Consider the following 24901-nt stretch of genomic DNA (forward strand, 5'->3'; position numbering starts at 1 on the left):
ATTGCCTTGATTTTCTCCCTTTACTCTTCCCACTGTTTTTCATTTGGTGTTGGAACTTCTTCCTGTTTTGTTCTTTCTTTTCGACTGCATCTTTATCTTGTTTAATGAATGTAACTTTTTTGGTCACAGAAAACATATATGCACATAGATCCTGCCCTGAAGTTCACACATTCTAGGCAAGAGATGAACAAAACCTAAATCTGGATACTGATGGTAGGAATGTATGTCAAAGTAAAACTACAAGGAATATCTTAAGATAAAATTGTCAGGACTTGAGAATTGATTGACATTAATTGAAGGAAAAAAATCAAGAGTTGCTACTGATCTCCAGCCTATAAAGAGCACCTGGGAAAAGCCTAAAACTTAAAACTTAAAACTTTCCCCTAAAATAGTAAGAAAACAGTGTCTAACATTGCAACTTCAGTTCAATATTATACTAGGGGTTTTAACCAGAGCTCCCAGACAATAAAAATAAATAAAAGGTATTCATACTAGAAAGGAAGAAGTTAAAAGATCTGTTTGGTATGGTTCTCTATATATAAAATCCTCAGAAATACACACAGAAAATATTAGAGTAGATAAAAAAACTTAACAGAGTTGTAAAATACAAGATCAGTATACAAAGAACATTTGTTTTTCTATACTCTAGCAATGGATAATTCAAAAGTTACATAAAGAAAACAATTATATTTGAAATAGCCCAGTAAAAAATACAATACTGGGGAGTAACTAGAAATCCAAGGCTTGTATGGAAAAAACTACAAAACATCACTGGCAGAAATTAAAGAAGACCCACATAAATAGGTGCTTCATGTGCATGGTTTGGAAGACTTACTATTAATATGGAAATACTACCCAAATTGACCTAAAGATTCAGCACAATTGGTATCAAAATCTCTATTCCTGTTTTGTAGAAACTGACAGTCTGGTCATGAAACTTTATACAGAAATGTAAGGGTTCCAAGATAAACATAACAGTCTTGGAAAAGAACACCTTGGGGGGTTCACACTTCCCAATTTCAACACTTACTACAAGTTATTAGTAATCAAGACTGGATGATACTGGCATGGAATAGATATATAGGTCAATGGAATATAGTTCAGATCGCAGAAGTAAATCCATTCATTTATGGTTGATTGACTTTTGATAAGTGTATCAAAACAGCTCAGTGAGCATGGTGATGTACTCCTATGATCTCAGCAGCTCAGGAGGCTGGGGCTGGAGGAGCGCCAGTTCAAAGCCGGCCTCAGCAACAGTTCAAAGCTGGACTCAGCAAAAGCGAGGTGCTAAGCAACTCAGTGAGATCCTGTCTCTAAATAAAATACAAAATAGGACTGAGGATGTGGCTCAGTGGTAAAGTGTCTGTGCATTTAATCCCCAGTACTCACCCCCCACCCCCCAAAGAAAACCCAGCTCAATGGGGAAAGACTTGTCCTTTAAAGAGTGGCATTGGGCCAACTGGATATCTATGTGCAAAAGAGTGAAATCAGACTCTTTTATGATACAGTATTTAAAAAATTACTCAACACTGATTAAAGACCTAAATTGAGGGGCTTAAATTAAAAGTTCTTGGAGGAAGGCATAATTATGAATATTCATCACCCTGCATTAGGAAATAGTTTCTTAGATATGATACCAACAAGCAATCAGAGAAAAAAAGAATAATTTTGTTTCCTCTGTACTCAGAGGGCACTATGACAAAAGTGAAATGACAACCCAGAGAATATGTTTCTGATGAGTGTCTAATCTCCAAAATGTATAAAGAACTCTGATACTTCAACAATAAAAAGTCAATTAAAAACTGAGGAAAGAATTTGAAGAGCTATTTCTCTGAGAAAAGTAAACAGGCTAATAACCACACGAAAAGATGCCCAATGTCATTGGTCAAGGATTTGCAGATGAAAACCACAATGAGATACCATTTCACTGTCACTGGGATACATACAATTTTTAAAACAATAACAAGTGTTCATGTGAATGTGGAGAAATTAGAACCCTCATGTACTGCTGATGGGAACATAAAGTGCTGCAGCAGCTTTGGAAAAGAATCTTGCAGTTCCTCAGAACATTGAGTAGCATTACCAGATGATCTAGCAATTCCATTCCTAGGAGGAATAGATTCCACCTAGAACGAAAATCATGCCCAACCAAAATTTTATACATGAATATTCATAGCAACATTATTCATGATAGTCAAAAAGTAGAAATACTCTAAAAGAATCCAGCAGTGCATGCATAGATACACAAAAGGATGTATCCATACAATGGAATATTAGTCATAAAAAATAATGAAGTATTGATTCATGTTACAGCATGGATAATCCTTGAATTATGCACAGTGGGAGCAGCCAGGCATTAAACACCACATGTTGTTGTGATTTAATTTGTAAAAAAGGTCCAGAATAAGTAAATCTCTTGAGACAGAAAATAGATTCCTGGTTGTCAGGAGTTAGGGGGAGGAGGAATAGAAATGACTGACTGCTAGTGGATCCGGGGTTTTTTTTTATTATCATTATTGTTTTTGTTCTAATTAGTTGTACATGACAGTAGAATGCATTTGTACATTTTGATAAATCATAAATGGAGCATAATTCTCATTTTTCTGATTGTACATATTGTAGGATCACATTGGTCATGCAGTCATATATGTTTGGTGTGATGAAAGTGTTTTGGGATTAGATGGCAATGGTGGTTGCATGATTTTGTGAATATACTAAGAATCACTGGATTGTGTAGTTTAAAAAAGTTAAATAAATAAAAGTTAAATACATGGTGTATGTCTTTTATCTTTAAAGTCAATGTTGACATAATGTTTTAAGACAGGAAAAGGTCATGATGGGTCACATTTGATGGACTTGATTCAATTCCATGAAAGAGGAAACTAAATTGCTATAGAAGTGAGAGATCAGCTTACCTCAGAAGTGTGTTCTGGTTAGTATTATGTAGGATAAAATTTAATTTAGTAATCTATAGATTTCTAAGGAAATATAAGGCTATTAGTTCATGTTAACTTTAACCATTTCTCACTATTGACCTTTTCAAAAATTAAACCTTGAACCTTCAAATTTAGGCAATGAAAAAAAAAAAAATCCCAACATTCTAATATAAGGTAGTATACAAAATGTTATAGCATTGTAACATGCTAGTTGATACTATTTTGATATGAGCAGTTTTAATAAATTTCAGGGCTGCCTTATTTGTGTACTAATTTTAACTAATGGTGTTGATTATTTTTATCTAATCCTTTTTGTAAACAATTCCATTGATATGTGCTCTTCGGCATTATCCAAGTTCTCCATGTTTCAGCTACACTCTAACAGTTTGTTTCTTCTTCCTTCTCCTCCTCCTCCTTCTTTTATTCCTTTTTCTTTTTCTTTCTTTCTCTTTTTTAATTGCTAAAAGCTATTTCATCAGGAATTTTGGAAATTCTTCAGATGAGACAATCAGGGAGCATTGATGACATGTTGGTAGAAAGCAGGCAACCCTAACAATTTCCATGGATCAGTCATGTATTTTATTTGTCAGTTACATTACACAAAATTCAGGTAGCAACATGCCCTGCAGATGACACACTGTCACATGCCCTGGGCTATTCTTGAGAACATGCAGTTAACAAACTCCTGGAATGCTTTCATGGTATTCTTGAGGGGCAGAGGAGGTGGCTATGAAGTATTCCTGGGGGTGAAGGTGTTTTTACCATCTTTATTAACTCAGTTTCATCCAGCAAGAAAAGAACCCTTGGTGAGACATATTTCCTAACTACTCTTGTCCAGTTGTGTACATCTTGGGTAACGTAAAGGAATGTTAATGAGATGCACTTATTCATATGACCTGGAGGGATCTTTCAACAGAAGGATTAGAAAATAAGTTTGGAAAACAGTGGTTATTCCAATCAAAGAAGTTGCGTGAACATCATTTAAAGTTATTAGGTAAAGCTTAAGCCAGGCATGGTGGCACACACCTGTAAACCCATTGGTTTGGGAGGCTGAGACAGGAGGATCCCGAGTTCAAAGCCAGCCTCAGCAAGAGTGAGGCAGAAAATAGATTCCTGTCTCTAAACAAAATATAAAATAGGGCTGGGGATGTGGCTCAGTGGTCGAGTGCCCCTGAGTTTAATCCTTGGTACCCACCCCCTGAAAAACAATAATAAAATAAAACTTAATAGGCAAGAGCCAGTGAGATGAAGAGGTGGATGTGTAGACACCAGTCTTTATAGATTTCAGATGAAATCACATGACTATTCAGGAAGAATCTTAGATAAGATTCTTAATTCTGGAGAAGCATTTTTTATTTTGTCACTTCAGAAATTCAGAGGGGTATGTGTGTCAGTAACTTGTATATTAACTATTTGTTGATATCTTTGTAATTTTAGTGATTATTGAAACTATGAAAAAGAATTTGGACTTATAAATGTAAATTTTATGTAAATTACCATAATTGGTTATCTAATTCTTAAATTTATTTTATCATCCCCTCTGTGTGTATTGATTGAAGATACTGTGCTAGTAAAAAGATACAAAGATGTACCCAGGGTCCTCTCTGCTCACCAAAGGAAAAGGTTGGTAGCTGGAAAATGGAGCCTTCCCAGAGGACCAGCAGTGCATGATTTATGCCTCCTTTCTCTTATTTAACCCGTGCAACCATTCTATGAGGTGGGTGTGACACAGTCACATTTGCAAAATTAGGATGTAGGGAGATTATGGATCTGGTGATGGTTAAGCAGCCACATTGTAATCAGATGGTGATCCTTTATGTCATGTCTGCCTCCAGGACACTGTGTGACTGTGAGTGCAGGGTCCTTAGTTTTGACTACCCAGCATGTCATGGGCATTCAATGAATTTGGGAAAGATGAATGGATGAGTTTCAAGTCTATGCTTATCCATTATGTGTCATGCTCCTAGGCAAAGAGGAAAGAACTATGTCTGTATAACAGTGAAACCCTGGCTGTTAACCAAGGTACTCGGGACCTAGCAGTACAGGAGAAATTAGAAATTTTCTCTACAAAGATTTTAAAGGCACAAGAAAAACTCATTTGTTACTGGGATGGCATTTTGAAAATATTAAACTAGTGCATCTGTCCCATCCCCCACTTCCATATATCCTCCATAAACCAGTCTCATGTGCTGGCTGATTAGGTAAATGGGAGACCTGGCAGGGGTGTCTCCATGGTAGGGAAGTGACCGTGAAGGCCAGGACTCCAGTCCTGTGGTGGGGAGGTGCACCACCCACTGAGGGCACCCAGGGAGGCCCATATGGTAGTCCCTGAGAGCCTGAGCACATGGTGGAGTATTCACTCCCACAATGAGGACCAGCACAAGTAGGGATCCAGGGTACAAGTAGGCCCCTACTGCCGTGAACACAGAGGCCTAGCTGCCTGTGAGCAGGGAACAGTGCTAAAACCAAATGTCCTGATTGCTCCCAGGATCAGCACTGAGTAGGCAGTAAGTAGTGTCTTTTTTTTCTTTTTAATCAAAAAAAGATTTTTATTGATAAAAGTATTATTTGAGTAGAAACTAGAGAAAGTGAGAGAATGATCCATATGGTTATTTCCAGGGGGAGAGTTTCTGGGGCAGAGAGAAAAGCAAGGACAGGAATGTGTAGAATTAGGAGCTTGCTCACTGCCCCTTGTGCTTTGGACCAGCAAGTCACCAGTACGGCAGCTGCAGATTTAAAGGAAAAGAGACAGGAGATGAAGTCTGAGCTATAAGGATCAAAGGAAGAAATTCTAGGGTTCTCCTTGCCTGCATAATGTGAGGAGTTGATAGGCTCTTTGGATGCCAAGTCATTCTTTTTGTTTTTGCCCTTTTTGTATTCTAAATAGATCTTACTGGACAGGGATACAGTCTGCCTGGTACCCCAAGGTGGGTGGAGATCTTAGTTCTCAAACTGAGCGCCAGCTCTGACAGGTGCAGTCAGGGTGGAGAGAGACTCTGCCCACAATTACCATCACCTCGCTCTCTGCACACCTGCTTCCCTTGCACACCTGTGCAAGTTGATGCACCTACCTTTGGACTTTCTTTACTTTGAGAAGTTACTGTCCCTGCTGCATCACTGTTTTTGTATTCCTCTGTGCACATGGGCAGAAAAATCCCATTGTCTACAAAGGACTGTCACATCCTTTTCCAGTTTTCCTCTCCTAGTTTTTTTCTGATCCTACATAAACACCCACCTCCTTTGCTGGATGGTTCATGATCATATGAAGGCAAAAGCAGCGCCCTCTTGTTTTGGTGCCTGTACTACACCTGTGTCCTGTGACTTAACTACCAAAGACTGCCGGATGGTAGCCTGGACACTAAGGAACCATTCCTGCCAAGGTCTCCCTTGCTGTCCCGTGCCTTCCTGACTGTGGAAGCCTGACTCCTCTGTACTATTTGACCATGCTCTAGAATGAAGGGGCAATCTGCATTTTTCCCTGGAGATGTTACAGTCAACAGAAAAAGCCATGCTAAGAAGTTTTTATTAGGAAGGAATAAAGCCAACATTGCTTAGTTCCAGCTGTGCTTGTTGTTTGCTTTTCATTTATTATCTCATTTAATTAGATCAGTTTTACCTTTCCATGTTTCATCTAATAAATGTTTTCCATCGAGTCAGTTACATCTTTGCTCTTCTAATATATTAGTTTTTGATAGGTGCAAGACTAGATTTCCAGGGGTTTGGTTTTGCAAAATTGTTTAAATTCATATATATGAAATTGATAATTGAGGTTGACATACTAAAGAGACTCCTAATTAATAATGCTGTGCATCATTAGCATTGTACCATCTACCACCCAGTTGTACTAGGGGCATTGGATAGGCTGCCAAGAGACCAAGGAAGACCCCCAAAGATGGTTTATGAGCCATAATTTTTATTGAGAATGTTTACAGGGAGGTCTGGTGGTGACAAGCTGCATAGGTATACCTCTGCTACATGCAGTTCCTCCAGTGCCTCACCAGAAAGTCGTATCTCTTCCTCCTCACAACGCTTTGTCCAGAGGCAGCCTGGAACTCTCAACTGCTGCTCTGGTCTGCAGCAGTTACTGCAGGCAGGAAGCATTTTATAGGTTAGGTTGCAGAAGCAATGATATCATCAGTATTAACTTGCTCTGCTCCTTGTATGACCAACATCCCAAGGAGACCTTTCCTGGTATACATGCAGAAAGCACCAGCTTGTCCTAATATCCAGCATACATGAGAGAAAACCAGTGTCCTTAAAGATATCTGGACATTCTCGCCCAGATTTGCTGTTATTGTTCCCTTAACTTGACTAGGTTCTTGGGGACAGAAAGGGGACATGCAGGGACATGGTGTTTTATTGTACTGTTTTTCTTCAAGGAGGATACAAGCTGTGTGCCTGCATCATTGCTATTAATTGCCTAAAGAGAATTGGATTGTTAGGAGGGATTTTTTTTTTTACATATAATGCTGAACCTAGTCTCTTTAAAGTAGGCTGTATTCTGTCATTGGCATAGAAAAATATTTTCTAGTTGTCATTAGGATACTATAGGATTCTCATGAAATGATACTTTCACAAATTATTTAGATTTTTGTATGCTCATGTGGACAAGGATGTGTATCTCATACATATTTTTACATGTTGGAGGGCAGGATTAACATTTTAGACTATAATTCTATTATTGCTTGTGTAAGGATTTCCTTTTCAGCTGTTAAAATAGTTCTGTGGGGGAGGGGCCAAGATGGCGGACTAGAGGGCGGCTGCATTTCACGCTGCTCCAGGACGCAAGATTCAAAAGAGGAGATAGTGAGAGACTTGGGACCAACTCAAAGCCGCCGGGTGAGTCTCTCCTGTTGGGGAGGCGTCCTGGATGGGGCGGTAGCCCCGGAACGCAGGGAATTTGTGAAGTGGAGTTGCTCGGCGAGACGCCCCTCCCCCCGCTGGAGCGGTAAACACGGACAACTGGGATCATCGTAGAGGAGGCGGCTCAGCACAGCGCTTGGACTCGGAGCAACCACTGGGGCTCCGGGCGGCTGCCTGGGGAGGAGCTGCGTGGCGAGCTGTTTGGACCCAGAGCGACCACTTCTGAACACCGGGGGGCTGCCCGGAGGAAGAGGAGAAGCGCGGCGGGACGCTTGGTCTAGGAGTGACTGCATCAGAGCCACGGGCGGTCGCCAGAGGAGGAGCTGCGTGGTGAGCTGTTTGAACTCAGAGTGGGCGCTCCTGAGCGCCGGGGGACTGCCCGGAGGAAGAGGAGGAGCGCGGCGGGACGCTTGGTCTAGGAGTGACTGCATCGGAGCCACAGGTGGTTGCCAGAGGAGGAGCTACATGGTGAACTGTTTGAACTCAGAGCGAGCGCTCCTGAGTGCCGGGAGGTTGCCCGGAGGAGGAGGAGGAGCGCGGCGTGTTGCTTGACCTGGGAGTGACTGCATCAGAGCCGCGGGCAGTTGCCGGAGTAGGAGCTGTGTGACGAGCTGCTTGAACTCGGAGCAGCTGCTCCAGAACACTGGTGGCCTGCCTGGAGGAGGAGAGCGGTGGGACACTTAGTCTGGGAGTGACTGCATCAGAGCCACAGGTGGTTGCCAGAGGAGGAGGCGAGTGGTGAGTTGATTGGACTAAAAGCGACCGCTCCTGAACACCGGTGGCCTGCCTGGAGGAGGAGCGTGGTGAGTCACTTGGTCTCGGAGCGACCGCTCCTGAACACTCGGGGGGCTACCCCAAGGAGGAGGAGGAGGAACAGGGCGGGTCACTTGGACTTGGAGTGACTGCCTAGGGCTACGGGTGGTTGGCGGGAGGAGGAGACCCGAAGTGAGTTGTTTGGACTCCTAGTGACTGCGTCGGAAACCGGGCGGCTGTCCGGAGGAGGAGGTGTGTGGCGGGTCTCTGGGTCTCGGAGCTATTGTACGGGGCTCCAGGTGCTGGCTCAGGGGAGGGGCTGCATAGCCAGGCGATTGGTGCAGAGCAGGGTCCCAGGAGCTAGGTGGCTTCTTGCTGGAAGAGCCGCACAGAGACACGCCTAGGGTCGGAGCGAAGTTTCCAGGGCGGCGGGCAGATTCTCTGGGAGAGGCAGCCTAAGGAGACTCGCCTGCGAAGGGTGAGGCTCCCAGGCCCAGGACGTAGGTCCGGGCCCCTGGGATCGTTGCAGAGGAAGACAGCCCAGCCCAGGTGGTAGTTGTAGATTGAGGGGAACCTCTAGGAGGGCAACTGACCAGCGAGACGTCCCCACCGAGTGACTCTTCCCGGCCGGGGGAGGTTTTCCCACAGGGACGGCAAAACCAGAGACATAGGCACAAACAGGCCTTGCCTCAGCCCGCAGTCTAGTTCCCCATTGGATGACCATTGGTCAACAAGTGGAGGCACCTCTGCCCACTAGCAGGGAATATACGCCATCTGAGGGTTACCACCCCTAGAGAGGCAGCTTCTTCGTAGAGCTCTGCATTATCAACCTCCTCCAAGACTTCAGGCTACTGAAGGATAAGAGGGGATATACTAGCAATCTTCAGGGACATTATAAGTTGATAGAGGAAATCTGCAATATCTTAATGACCCACTGATTCCTGAACAATATGAGAAAACAAGGGAAGAAAATGCCCCAAACAAATCTAGATGTTACATCAATAAAATCCAACGACAGCATGGCAGAAGAAATGACAGAAAGGGAGTTCAGAATGTACATAATTAAAATGATTAGGGAAGCAAACGATGAGATGAAAGAGCAAATGCAGGCATTGAACGATCGCACCAATCGACAGTTAACAGAGCAAATTCAGGAAGCAAAAGATCATTTCAATAAAGAGTTAGAGATATTGAAAAAAAAACCAAACAGAAATCCTTGAAATGAAGGAGACGATAAACCAAATTAAGAACTCCATAGAAAGCATAACCAATAGGATAGAACACCTGGAAGACAGAACTTCAGATATTGAAGACAAAATATTTAACCTCGAAAACAAAGTTGAACAAACAGAGAAGATGGTAAGAAATCATGAACAGAATCTCGAAGAACTATGGGATATCATGAAAAGGCCAAATTTGAGAATTATTGGGATTGAGGAAGGCTTAGAGAAACAAACCAAAGGAATGAACAATCTATTTGAAGAAATAATATCAGAAAATTTCCCAAATCTGAAGAATGAAATGGAAAATCAAGTCCAAGAGGCTTATAGGACTCCAAATACACAAAATTACAACAGACCCACACCAAGGCACATTATAATGAAAATACCTAACATACAAAATAAAGACAGAATTTTAAAGGCTGTGAGAGAAAAGAACCAAATTACATTCAGGGGGAAACCAATACGGATATCAGCAGATTTTTCAATCCAGACCCTAAGAGCTAGAAGGGCCTGGAACAACATTTTTCAAGCTCTGAAAGAAAATGGATGCCAACCAAGAATCTTATACCCAGCAAAACTTACCTTCAAATTTGATGATGAAATAAGATCATTCCATGATAAACAAAAGCTAAAAGAATTTACAAAAAGGAAGCCAGCATTACAGAACATTCTCAGCAAAATATTTCATGAGGAAGAGATAAAAAACAAAGAAGCAAATCAGCAAAGGGAGGAATTATCCTAAAGGAACTGTCAAATAAAGGAGGAACCAAGATGTGTCAAAAATTTTAAATATGAACCAAATGACCGGGAATACAAATCATATCTCAATAATAACCCTGAATGTTAATGGCCTGAATTCATCAATCAAAAGACATAGACTGGCAGATTGGATTAAAAAGAAAGATCCAACAATATGTTGCAAGAGACTCACCTCATAGAAAGAGATACCCATAGACTAAAGGTGAAAGGATGGGGAAAAACATACCATGCACATGGGCTCAGCAAAAAAGCTGGAGTATCCATCCTCATTTCAGATAATGTGGACTTCAAGCCAATGTTAGTTAGAAGGGATAAAGAAGGACATTTCATACTGCTTAAGGGAAGCATAAATCAGCAAGATATAACAATCATAAACATCTATGCCCCAAACAGTGGCTCATCCATGTATGTTAAACAAATCCTTCTCAATTTTAGAAACCAAATAGACCATAACACAATAATACTAGGTGATTTTAACACGCCTCTTTCACCACTGGACAGATCTTCCAAACAAAAATTGAACAAAGAAACCATAGATCTCAATAACACAATCAATAATTTAGACTTAACAGACATTTATAGAATATACCATCCAACCAAGAGCGAATACACTTTCTTCTCAGCAGCACATGGATCCTTCTCTAAAATAGACCATATATTATGCCACAAAGCTAATGTCAGCAAATACAAGAAGATAGAGACACTACCTTGTATTCTATCAGATCATAATGGATTGAAGTTACAAATTAATGAAAGAGTAAAAAACAGAAACTACTCCAACACCTGGAGATTAAACAATATGCTACTATATGATGAATGGATAACAGAAGATATTAGGAAGGAAATTAAAAAATTCTTAGAGGTAAGTGAAAACAAAGACACAACATATCAAAATCTCTGGGACACTATGAAAGCAGTACTTAGAGGAAGATTTATTTCATGGAGCGCATTTAATAAAAGAAGTAAAACTCAAAAAATAAATGACCTAACACTACAGCTCAAAGCCCTAGAAAAAGAAGAACAGACCAACACCAAAAGTAGTAGAAGACAGGAAATAGTTAAACTGAGAGCTGAAATCAACGAAATTGAAACGAAAGAAACAATACAAAAAATTGACAAAATAAATAGTTGATTCTTCGAAAAAATAAACAAAATTGATAAACCTTTAGCCACACTAACAAAGAGAAGACGAGAGAAAACCCAAATCACTAAAATTCGGAATGAACAAGGAAATACCACAACAGACACGACTGAAATACAAAACATAATTAGAAGCTATTTTGAAAATCTATACTCCAACAAAACAGAAAACCTCGAAGACATCAACAGGTTTCTAGAGACATATGAATTGTCTAAACTGAACGAGGAGGACATACACAATTTAAATAGACCAATTTCAAGTAATGAAATAGAAGAAGTCATCAAAAGCCTTCCAACAAAGAAAAGTCCAGGACCAGATGGGTTCTCAGCCGAGTTCTACAAAACTTTTAAAGAAGAACTCATTCCAATACTTCTCAAAGTATTCCAGAAAATAGAAGAGGAGGGAACTCTCCCAAACTCATTCTATGAAGCCAATATTACCCTGATTCCTAAACCAGACAGAGACACATAGAGGAAAGAAAATTTCAGACCAATATCCTTAATGAACATCGACGCAAAAATTCTAAACAAAATTTTAGCAAATTGCATACAAAAACATATTAAAAAGATAGTGCACCATGATCAAGTGGGTTTCATCCCAGGGATGCAAGGTTGGTTCAACATCAGGAAATCAATAAATGTCATTCACCATATCAATAGACTTAAAGTCAAGAATCACATGATTATTTCAATAGATGCAGAAAAAGCATTTGATAAAATACAGCACCCCTTCATGCTCAAAACACTAGAAAAAATAGGGATAGTGGGAACAATCCTTAACATTGTAAAGGCCATCTACGCTAAACCCATGGCTAATATCATTCTAAATGGTGAAAAACTGAAAGCATTCCCTCTAAAAACTGGAACAAGGCAGGGATGCCCTCTTTCACCACTTCTATTCAATATCATCCTTGAAACTCTAGCCAGAGCAATTAGACAGACCAAAGAAATTAAAGGGATACGAATAGGAAAAGAAGAACTCAAACTATCCCTATTTGCCGATGATATGATGGTATACTTAGAGGAACCAGGAAATTCCACCAGAAAACTTTTAGATCTCATAAGTGAATTCAGTAAAGTAGCGGGATATAAGATCAATGCACATAAATCTAAGGCATTTTTATACATAAGTGATGAATCTTCAGAAAGAGAAATTAGGAAAACTACCCCATTCACAATAGCTTCGAAAAAAATAAAGTATTTGGGAATCAATCTCACAAAAGAGGTGAAAGACCTCTACAATGAGAACTACAGAACACTAAAGAAAGAAATTCAAGAAAACCTTAGAAGATGGAAAGATCTCCCATGTTCTTGGATAGGAAGAATTAATATTGTCAAAATGGCCATACTACCAAAAGTGCTATACAGATTCAATGCAATTCCAATTAAAATCCCAATGATGTACCTTACAGAAATAGAGCAAGCAATTATGAAATTCATCTGGAAGAATAAAAAACCCAGAATAGCTAAAGCAATCCTTAGCAGAAAGAGTGAAGCAGGGGGTATCACAATACAAGATCTTCAACTCTACTACAAAGCAATAGTAACAAAAACGGCATGGTATTGGTACCAAAATAGAAAGGTGGATCAATGGTACAGAATAGAGGAGACGGACACAAACCCAAATAAATACAATTTTCTCATACTAGACAAAGGTTCCAAAAATATGCAATGGAGAAAAGATAGCCTCTTCAACAAATGGTGCTGGGAGAATTGGAAATCCATATGCAACAGAATGAAACTAAACCCATATCTCTCACCATGCACGAAACTAACCTCAAATGGATTAAGGATCTCGGAATCAGACCAGAGACCTTGCATCTTATAGAAGAAAAAGTAGGTCCAGAGCTTCAACATGTCGGCTTAGGACCAGACTTCCTCAACAGGACTCCCATAGCACAAGAAATAAAAGCAAGAATTAATAACTGGGATAGATTCAAACTAAAAAGCTTTCTCTCAGCAAAGGAAACTATCAGCAATGCGAAGAAAGAGCCTACAGAGTGGGAGAAAATCTTTGCCAATCATACTTCAGATAGAGCGCTAATCTCCAGAATCTATAAAGAACTCAAAAAACTCTACACCAAGAATGTAAATAATCCAACTGACAAATGGGCTAAGGAAATGAATAGACACTTCACAGAAGAAGATATACAAGCAATCAACAAACATATGGAAAAATGTTCAACATCTCTAGTAATAAGAGAAATGCAAATCAAAACCACCCTAAGATTCCATCTCATCCCAATTAGAATGGCAATTATCAAGAACACAAGCAACAACAGGTGTTGGCGAGGATGTGGGGAGAAAGGTACACTCTTACATTGCTGGTGGGGCTGCAAATTAGTGCAGCCACTCTGGAAAGCAGTGTGGAGATTCCTTAGAAAACTTGGAATGGAAACACCATTTGACCCAGCTATCCCACTCCTTGGCCTATACCCAAAGGACTTAAAATCAGCATATTACAGAAATACAGCCACATCAATGTTCATAGCTGCTCAGTTCACAATAGCCAGATTGTGGAACCAACCTAGATGCCCTTCAGTTGATGAATGGATAAAGAAACTGTGGTATATATATACAATGGAATATTACTCAGCCATAAAGAATGATAAAATTATGGCATTTGCAGGCAAATGGATGAAACTGGAGAATATCATGCTAAGTGAGATAAGCCAATCTCAAAAAACCAAAGGAAGAATGATATCGCTAATAAGTGGATGATGACACATAATGGGGGGTGGGAAGGGTTAGTGTTGGGGTTGGAGTTGGGTTTAGGGAGGGGGGCAGGGATGGAGGAAGGAAGGACTGTATAGATGGAGGGGAAAGGTGGGAGGGGAGGGGGGGAAGGGAAAAAATGGCAGAATGAATCAAACAACATTATCCTATGTAAATTTATGATTACACAAATGGTATGCCTTTACGCCATGTACAGACAGAGAAACAACATGTATCCCATTTGCTTACAATAAAAAAAAAGAAGATAAAAAAAAATAGTTCTGTGGTGTGTTGTGATATGTGTTTTAGCAGATATGGTAGAAATGAAGTAAAAAATTATAGGTGTCCGATATAACAGAAATGTGGCTTTTTGGGGGTGTCAGTAGTTTGAAATTAGAATGGTTGTACAATTGGTTTCCTTCACCTCACAAACCAGAGGTGAGTGGATAGGTCTGGTGAGCTGGTGTCTTCCCAACACATGACTTTTATCTTGTCCAAATTAGAGTTCTAATTTTTACCTTTTTTCAAGTTAACAGAAAAGGCCTTTAAGAAATATAGATACCCCTCCTATATTTTCAGGGTTTTAACAATCACCACAAACATAGTGACGTCCAACAGTACACTTCTCACATTCCTGGGGATCAGCTGTCTGTACTACTTAGCACTTCCTCTGCTTGGGGCCTCAGAATGCTGTGGCAATGATGTCATTCAGGCTGTGGATTCAACTGGGGTTTGACTGCTTCACTCATTTCCTTATGGCCGTAGGACTGACAGGCTTCTTGCTGTCTATAGATGGCCCATAGACCCTAGAGGAGCTCCCCACCCAGGTCCTAGGGTCTTCTCTCAGGTGACAGAGCCCCCTTCCTCAGGTCCTGCAGGCCTCCCAGGTCTAGAGGACCCCCAGGGTGTCTGACAGTGGGCTTTCCTAACCTGGGTGCAAGTTCCTCCTGCTACCACAAGAGGGTTTCTAGGGTGAGTCAGCTAGAGACAAGAGACATCATGTATAAGATAATCACAGGAGAGACATCCAACACCATTGCCATATTTCGTTGATTAGAAACAAATAACAGATTCTATCCGCATTAAGGAAGGGGATTTCATAAAGGTGTGACCACCAGGAGGGCAGGTCATGGGGGCCACCTGAGTGTGTCCAGCATAACAACTGTATTCCATGTAATATCACTTTATATTCCAAATTGAAGATTCCTATTTGTTTGGCCCTGCTGTTTCATGCATTTTGGTACAATGTCAATAGGTACTTTATCAATTGAAATCCTAGTCTATATTAATTCACGGAACATATAGACATAGAAACAGAGAGAGCACATGAGCAAGCTTTATAAACATGAGAAAATGGAGAGAGGACTATCTTCTGCTCTCCAGTGAGGTCCAACAGTTAAACACTCTGGATGCCAATGATTTGGTATCATAAATACTCCACAGACCAGCAGCAGTATTATACATGGAGAATGTGAAGAGTCAGATGGTCCAGCTGCAAAGACTGGCTTAGGAAATTGCTTCTTCCTATCTTCTGTTAGTGACCCTAATTACAGCGGGTACACCTGTGAGGCTTTTATGTGCTTGTGTGGTGTTGTTAGCCCATTGTTTGTATAGAGTCTCAGAGGCTTGAAGGAGATTGAAATCACAGTCTAGGAAGCACTTCTCAAATTCTGTGCACAGTCCAGACCTGGAGATCTGGTGCCAAAATTGGCTTAAAAAAAAAAAAATCTCACTTCTATCAAATAATGTAGTCAAAGAAGTATTTTTTAAAAACCATGTATAGCCTAGTCCAAATTTGGTTTTAGCAGCACAGCATCCTTTTGTCTGTGATATGAATATAATTCCCAGGCTCCTTATCTCCATTAGAAATCTAGTTTGTCATAACATTGAGCATCAGTCTGAAAGAATCACATAGTGCCCCTCCATCTTTCCAGTCAGTCAACCAGCATAGGGCTTTTGAATTTGTTATGCTCCAACAACTACTGTGCTGCGTCTATACTTGAACAGATCATATAGTTTATGACCTAAAGAAATTTCAGTACAGAATGACACACACCAGGGAAACAATGGGTGCCATTCCTATTCTCATGCAGTTTGTATTGTTCCATGATAAGATTGTTTTATTTATTTTTTTTTAATTTTTTATTTTTTTACATTTACATAGGGTAATGATGTTTATTTTATTTTTCCCCTCCCCCCACCCCTCCCACCCCTCTTTTCCCTCTACCAGTCCTTCTTTCCTTCATTCTTGCCGCTCTCCTTAGCCTAACTCTAAACCTAACCCTAAACCTAATGCTAGCCCCTCCCACCCCCCATTATATATCCTCATCAGCTTATCAGCGAGATCATTCGTCCTTTAGTTTTTTGAGATTGGCTTATCTCACTTAGCATGATATTCTCCAATTTCGACCATTTGCCTACAAATGCCATAATTTTATCATTCTTCGTTGCGGAGTAATATTCCATTGTATAAATATGCCACAGTTTCTTTATCCATTCATCAACTGAAGGGCATCTAGGTTGGTTCCACAATCTGGCTATGGTGAATTGAGCAGCAATGAACATTGATGTGGCTGTATCTCTGTAGTATGCTGATTTTAAGTCCTTTGGGTATAGGCCAAGGAGTGGGATAGCTGGGTCAAATGGTGTTTCCATTCCAAGCTTTCTGAGGAATCTCCACACTGCTTTCCAGAGTGGCTGCACTAATTTGCAACCCCACCAGCAATGTATGAGTGTTCCTTTTTCACCACATCCTCGCCAACACCTATTGTTGCTTGTATTCTTGATAATCGCCATTCTAATTGGGATGAGATGAAATCTTAGGGTAGTTTTGATTTGCATTTCCCTTATTACTAGGGATGTTGAACATTTTTTCATATATCTGGTGATTACTTGTACATCTTCTTCTGTGAAGTGTCTGTTCATTTCCTTAGCCCATTTGTTGATTGGATTATTTGTATTCTTCGTGTAGAGTTTTTTGAGTTCTTTATAGATTCTGGAAATTAGCGCTCTATCTGAGGTATGGTTGGCAAAGATATTCTCCCACTCTGTAGGCTCTCTCTTCACATTTCTGATAGTTTCCTTTGCTGAGAGAAAGCTTTTAAGTTTGAATCTATCCCAGTTGTTGATTCTTGCTTTTATTTCTTGTCCTATGGGAGTCCTGTTAAGGAAATCTGATCCTGAGCCAACAAGTTGAAGATTTGGACCTACTTTTTCTTCTATAAGATGCAGGGTCTCTGGTCTGATTCTGAGGTCCTTGATCCATTTTGAGTTGAGTTTTGTGTAGGGTGAGAGATAGGGGTTTAATTTCATTCTATTGCATATGGTTTTCCAGTTTTCCCAGCACCATTTGTTGAAGAGGCTATCTTTTCTCCATTGCATATTGTTGGAACCTTTGTCTAGTATGAGAAAATTGTATTTATTTGGGTTTGTGTCCGTCTCCTCTATTCTGTACCATTGATCTACCTGTCTATTTTGGTACCAATACCATGCCGTTTTTGTTACTATTGCTTTGTAGTAGAGTTGAAGATCTGGTATTGCAATACCCCCTGCTTCGCTCTTGCTACTGAGGATTGCTTTAGCTATTCTAGGTTTTTTATTCTTCCAGATGAATTTCATAATTGCTTGCTCTATTTCTGCAAGGTACATCATTGGGATTTTAATTGGAATTGCATTGAATCTGTATAGCACTTTAGTAGTATAGCCATTTTGACAATATTAATTCTGCCTATCCAGGAACATGGGAGATCTTTCCATCTTCTAAGGTTTTCTTGAATTTCTTTCTTTAGTGTTCTGTAGTTCTCATTGTAGAGGTCTTTCACCTCTTTTGTGAGATTGATTCCCAAGTATTTTATTTTTTTTGAGGCTATTGTGAATGGGGTAGTTTTCCTAATTTCTCTTTCTGAAGATTCATCACTTATGTATAAAAATGCATTGGATTTATGAGCATTGATCTTGTAACCTGCTACTTTACTGAATTCACTTATGAGTTCTAAAAGTTTTCTGGTGGAATTTCCAGGTTCCTCTAAATATATAATCATGTCATCAGCGAACAGGGATAGTTTGAGTTCTTCTTTTCCTATTCGTATCCCTTTAATTTCTTTGGTTTGTCTGATTGCTCTGGCTAGAGTCTCAAGGACGATGTTGAATAGAAGCGGTGAAAGAGGGCATCCCTGCCTTGTTCCAGTTTTTAGGGGAACGCTTTCAGTTTTTCACCATTAGAATGATATTAGCCATGGGCTTAGCGTAGATTGCCTTTATAATGTTTAGGAATGTTCCCACTACCCCAATTTTTTCTAGTGTTTTGAGCATGAAGGGATGCTGTGTTTTATCAAATGCTTTTTCTGCATCTATTGAAATAATCATGTGATTCTTAACTTTAAGTCTATTGATATGGTGAATGACATTTATTGATTTCCTGATGTTGAACCAACCTTGCATCCCTGGGATAAAACCCACTTGATCATGGTGCACTATCTTTTTAATATATATTTGTATGCGATTTGCTAAAATTTTGTTGAGAATTTTTGCGTCGATGTTCATTAAGGATATTGGTCTGAAATTTTCTTTCCTCGATGTGTCTCTCTCTGGTTTAGGTATCAGGGTGATATTGGCTTCATAGAACGAGTTTGGTAGGGTTCCCTCCTCTTCTATTTCATGGAATAGTTTGAGAAGTATTGGAATGAGCTCTTCTTTGAAGGTTTTGTAGAACTCGGCTGAGAACCCATCTGGTCCTGGACTTTTCTTTGTTGGTAGGCTTTTGATGACCTCTTCTATTTCATTGCTTGAAATTGGTTTATTTAAGTTGTGTATGTCCTCCTCGTTCAGTTTAGGTAGTTCATATGTCTCTAGAAATTTGTTGATGTCTTCGAGGTTTTCTGTTTTGTTGGAGTATAGATTTTCGAAATAGCTTCTAATTATGTTTTGTATTTCACTCGTCTGTTGTGATGTTTCCTTGTTCATTCCGAATTTTAGTAATTTGAGTTTTCTCCCTCTTTCTCTTTGTTAGTGTGGCTAAGGGTTTATCAATTTTATTTATTTTTTCAAAGAACCAACTATTTATTTTGTTAATTTTTCCAATTGTTTCTTTTGTTTCGATTTCGTTGATTTCGGCTCTGATTTTAACTATTTCCTGTCTTCTACTACTTTTGGTATTGGTCTGCTCTTCTTTTTCTAGTGCTTTGAGCTGTAGTGTTAAGTCGTTTATTTGTTGATTTCTGCTTCTTTTTCTGAATGCACCCCATGAAATAAATCTTCCTCTAAGTACTGCTTTCATAGTGTCCCAGAGATTTTGATATGATGTGTCTTTGTTCTCGTTTACTTCTAAGAATTTTTTTATTTCCCTCCTGATGTCTTCTGTTATCCATTCATCATATAATAGTGTATTATTTACTCTCCAGGTATTGGAGAAGTTTCTGTTTTTTATTCTGTCATTTATTTCTAATTTCAATCCATTATGATCTGATAGAGTACAAGGTAGTATCTCTATCTTCTTGTATTTGCTAACAGTAGCTTTGTGGCATAAAATATGGTCTATTTTAGAGAAGGATCCATGTGCTGCTGAGAAGAAAGTGTATTCGTTCTTTGTTGGATGGTATATTCTATATATGTCCGTTAAGTCTAAATTGCTGATTGTGTTGTTGAGATCTATAGTTCTTTATTCAATTTTTGTTTGGACGATCTATCCAGTGGTGAGAGAGGTGTGTTAAAATCGCCTAGTATTATTGTGTTGTGGTCTATTTGATTTCTGTAATTGAGAAGGATTTGTTTGACGTACGTGGATGAGCCAATGTTCGGGGCATAGATATTTATGATTGTTATGTCTTGCTGATTTATGCTTCCCTTAAGCAGCATGTAATGTCCTTCTTTATCCCTTCTGATTAGTTTTGGTTTGAAGTCCACATTATCTGAGATGAGGATGGATACTCCAGCTTTTTTGCTGTGTCCGTGTGCATGGTATGTTTTTCCCCATCCTTTCACCTTTAGTCTATGGGTGTCTCTTTCTATGAGGTGAGTCTCTTGCAGGCAGCATATTGTTAGATTTTTCTTTTTAATCCAATCTGCCAGTCTGTGTCTTTTGATTGATGAATTCAGGCCATTAACATTCAGGGTTATTATTGTGATATGATTTGTATTCCCAGTCAATTGACTCACATTTGTTTTTGACATGATTTGGTTTCTCCTTTATTTGGCTATTCCTTTAGGCTAGCGCCTCCTGTTGCTGATTTGCATCGTTGTTTTTCATCTCTTCCTCATGGAATATTTTGCTGAGAATGTTCTGTAATGCTGGCTTTCTTTTTGTAAATTCCTTTAGCTTTTGTTTATCATGGAAGGATCTTATTTCATCGTCAAATTTGAAGGTAAGTTTTGCTGGGTATAAGATTCTTGGTTGGCATCCATTTTCTTTCAGGGCTTGGTATATGTTGTTCCAGGCCCTTCTAGCTTTTAGGGTCTGGATTGAAAAATCTGCTGATATTCTTATTGGTTTCCCTCTGAATGTAATTTGATTCTTTTCTCTCGCGGCCTTTAAAATTCTGTCTTTATTTTGTATGTTAGGTATTTTCATAATAATGTGCCTTGGTGTGGGTCTGTTGTAATTTTGTATGTTTGGAGTTCTATAAGCCTCTTGTACTTGGTTTTCCATTTCATTCTTCAGATTTGGGAAATTTTCTGTTATTATTTCATTGAATAGATTGTTCATTCCTTTGGTTTGTTTCTCTAAGCCTTCCTCAATCCCAATAATTCTTAAATTTGGCCTTTTCATGATATCCCATAATTCTTGTAGATTCTGTTCATGATTTCTTACCATCTTTTCTGTTTGGCCAACTTTGCTTTCAAGATTAAATAATTTGTCTTCAATGTCTGAGGTTCTGTCTTCCAGGTGTTCTGTCCTATTGGTTATGCTTTCTATGGAGTTTTTAACTTGGTTTATTGTTTCCTTCATTTCAAGGATTTCAGTTTGGTTTTTTTTTCAGTATCTCTAACTCTTTATTGAAATGATCTTTTGCTTCCCGTATTTGGTCTTTTAACTGTTGATTGGTGCGATCATTTAATGCCTGCATTTGCTCTTTCATCTCCTCCTTCAATGCCTGCATTTGCTCTTTCATCTCCTCATTAGCTTCCCTGATCGTTTTAATTACGTACATTCTGAACTCCCTTTCTGACATTTCTTCTGCTGTGCTGTCATTGGGTTTTATTGATGTAGTATCTAGGTTTGTTTGGGACATTTTCTTCCCTTGTTTTCTCATATTGGTCAGTTGTCAGTGGGACCCTGAGATATTGCAGTTTTCCGCTATTGGCTTATAGTGTCCCGGTAGATTTCCAGTGTATCACCTCCCAGCCTTCAGTAGCCTGATGTCTTGGAGGAATCTGATAAAGCAGCTCATCCAAAGAAAACTGCCCCTAGCCCCCTACTGCTTCCACGGTTTGGAACTGGCTCTGTGCGGAAATGCTCTCACTGTGGGCCTGCGCCGTGCAGCTGGCTGTGTGGGAGGAGCCCACTGCCGGAGTGTGGAAGGCTACCTTGGGAAGACTCTAGCTGCCCTGCCCGGCTCCAGTAAGCCACCTCAATCTGGGCCTGCCCCCCGGGCGAGCTTTACCCAGTGGGCAGACTCACCCGTGGCTCTATTTCAGTCCGAGTCTCTCAATGCCTCCCCTTCTTAACTCCAGGGTTCTGGAGCGACTGGGGGTGCAGTCTCCCTCTAGGCCGCCATCTTGGATCGCCCCCAGATTGTTTTAAAATATATTTTAGGTAAATGCATTTATACACATAACCCTGAAAATTAAGAAAGGATGCTCTATTTAACAGTGTGATAAAAGAAACGGTTAGTTCCATCATTCACTATTTAATGTGTGCTGAGTGAGTACTCCCTCTAGCCACCACTCCAGATTTGAAAGGGAAAATAGTAAAGAGCTATGTTGCTACCTTTCCATTCCTAGCAAATCTTGGAGTTAGAAATGAGTAACAGGCAAATAAAAACCTTCAGAGAGTCTCACGTTCTTTGAAGAGTTCTGAGGCAAATAACATTACCCACAGGGCTTTGACCTGCTGCTTCACCAGCTCCATGTTATGTCTTTCAGATGGGGTCACTGAGATTATCTAACCCAAGACGAGTTTAGATAGCCGTGCCTCGGCATAGTGTTAGGATTTGAAACGTTTACTTTTCTAGCCAGAATACAAGGGAAATTATGAAGGTATTTGCATCGTGTATTTTTGAAACCAGATCTGTCTATTAAACTTTGAAGGAAGGATGGACACTGTCCACTTGACAAATCCCTCCTAAAACGAATAAAATATTTGTTTAAAAGGAAGAAAATGCCCTAATTCCAGAGCTTAAGCTGAAGTGCAGTATTACATTTTTTTCAGATGAAAGAGTAAAATGGAAACAAGGATGTAATATTAAGTTAAATTAGAAGGAATTTAGCAATTGTGTTCAAACAGCAGTGGAATTGTAGGTCTTAGTTGTCCATAAACTTCGGAATCTCTGATGAAAGGTGTCAGGTGGGTATAATTGATTTAGCAGGTCTTGAGGTATGGGAAGGGTATGGCACTAAACTCAAACCTGTAATCAAAGAGCAAGACACAATGAGAATACCTGTTTTCAGGTAGGGGTGTTAACTCTAAGGCAAATGTGGTGGCTTAGGCATTGGTACGTCACAGAAATCCTGATGTGTCTGCCTATAGTTCTGAAAGGTCTTATTTTTACAACTGTGTTTGAGTGGGAACTCATTTATGAGTTGATGAAAATCAGAAACTTATACATTTTTTAGTTCAAATCAGGTTGCTATTGAAGTAGAACTGTTCTCAAGATGAAACAAAATCGTATTCAGGTCAAATCTAAACAAAATTAAACTTGGCCCTATACTGCAAAGGCTGACAACTAGATCTAGCAGATCACCATTAAGAAAAAGTTTCAAAGAGAATTGTGTTCCACTATGAGAGATGCTTATGTGTATTAAAACTTCAGGCCACATTTCCAGTGCTGAGCTTCTCCCATCAAGGGCATGGCCTCCCTTAAGCCTCTGGGAGCCTCAGCCTAAGATTTTTTGTGTTTTCATGGTAATGTGTGGGGACCACACCTGTGCCTGAGGTGAGGAGTGTCTTGTGTTAAGTAGAGTGCAGGCCTTGTTACTGTGACTGAGACAAGATGGCAGCCAGCTGTGCAAGTCACCTGCGCAGCATGAGTGGCAGCCATCAGGAGTCAAAATCCCTGGGGCACCAATGCTGGATACTGCCCTCACAGGTGGTCCCACATGGTGTACCCACAGGTAGACACTGGACACAGGTCTTCTCTTCAGCATGGGACTGCCAAGGTGCCCACCTTGTTTCCAGTCATTATTTGGAAGAAAGGGAAGAGTAGACATTGAGGATTATTGTCTGCTTCTGCCATGACGGTCCCATGTCCTAAATTGATTGGAGTACTCCCTATGACAGCCACCTTGCTCAGAATAGGCAGATTAATTGTCTTAAAGAATTGCACACAATCAGAGTGTAACTGGCACATGGCCTTGTTTTTGAAGTCATTGCGTGTTGCGTAGGGGGCTCAGAATGTCCTAAGATTAGTTGCACCTCTGTGATGAAGAAACCATCTTTTCAGAAATGTTTGTTTCTTAATATATTAACTAGAATTTGCTTATCTAGTTCATAGAGTTGGAGTAAGGATTATATTTACATCTTATTTTTGAGGAAATTAAGGGATTTGTTAGAGAATAATTATATTATCATCCAAAAGAAAATCTTATTTTTTTTAAAAAAATTTAAACATCAAAGTATATGATTGCATGCTTCTCTAGTTTAGAGAGTTGTAGCGAGGATGATACTTTATTTCTAGGGAGTTACAAGATTGATTATGGAATAGTTATTGTTCTGAAGAACTTCTGGGTTTTTTTCCAAAAAAATTTAATGTCAGGTAAAGGTTATATTAGAAGAAAGTAGAAGACTGCTGTGTTAAATTCTTTTCAGAAAAGTAAAAATTTAAAAACCCAAGTGTTAAGAACAGGGTTTGTAACCCAGACGGTGTTACAAAGAAAGTGCTATCCTGATCGTATGCGTCTGTACCTGTCTGTCCCTCCTCTCCCTGGCCAGAGTGTGGGGGTTTTCAACTTTTTAGGACAGAGAAAGAGCAGTATTCACGGGGAAGGAAGTTTGTACTGGGACAGTATTCTCCCATGAAAACCCATGTGTCCATATGCAACATCCTTGCCCTCAGAAAGAATGGGCGCTTTCTCTAAAAATTGTCTCTGAGTCCCGTGACCAGGCACTCCATGGTGTCCAGAAGAGCTGCGAAAATCTGTGGCATGATCAACCCTCCTACCGCTCTTTCTGGACTCTCTTCTCTACATTTCTATTGCAGAAATGAATCTTGGAGTGATTAGGTGGCAGTTTGTTCCTTTGTCATGATTAGAAAATAAATTGAACAGTCTTAGATAAGGCAGGGAGCCCTGAGGATTTCTTCCATTGAGAGGCTGCCAGGAGTTACCTTTGGTTCTTAGCGTTTGTTTCTTATTTATGAA

The 24901-nt window shown here is 39.8% G+C and overlaps 1 protein-coding gene across 2 annotated transcripts in view; it reads left to right on the forward strand.

Moving 5' to 3' along the window:
• The window catches only part of Mipep (mitochondrial intermediate peptidase), a 168128-nt gene that overhangs the window by 111791 nt on the left and 31436 nt on the right, over positions 1–24901 (forward strand). The window lies entirely within an intron of this gene.

Source organism: Sciurus carolinensis, chromosome 5, assembly GCF_902686445.1.
Source record: "Sciurus carolinensis chromosome 5, mSciCar1.2, whole genome shotgun sequence".
Taxonomy (NCBI): domain Eukaryota; kingdom Metazoa; phylum Chordata; class Mammalia; order Rodentia; family Sciuridae; genus Sciurus; species Sciurus carolinensis.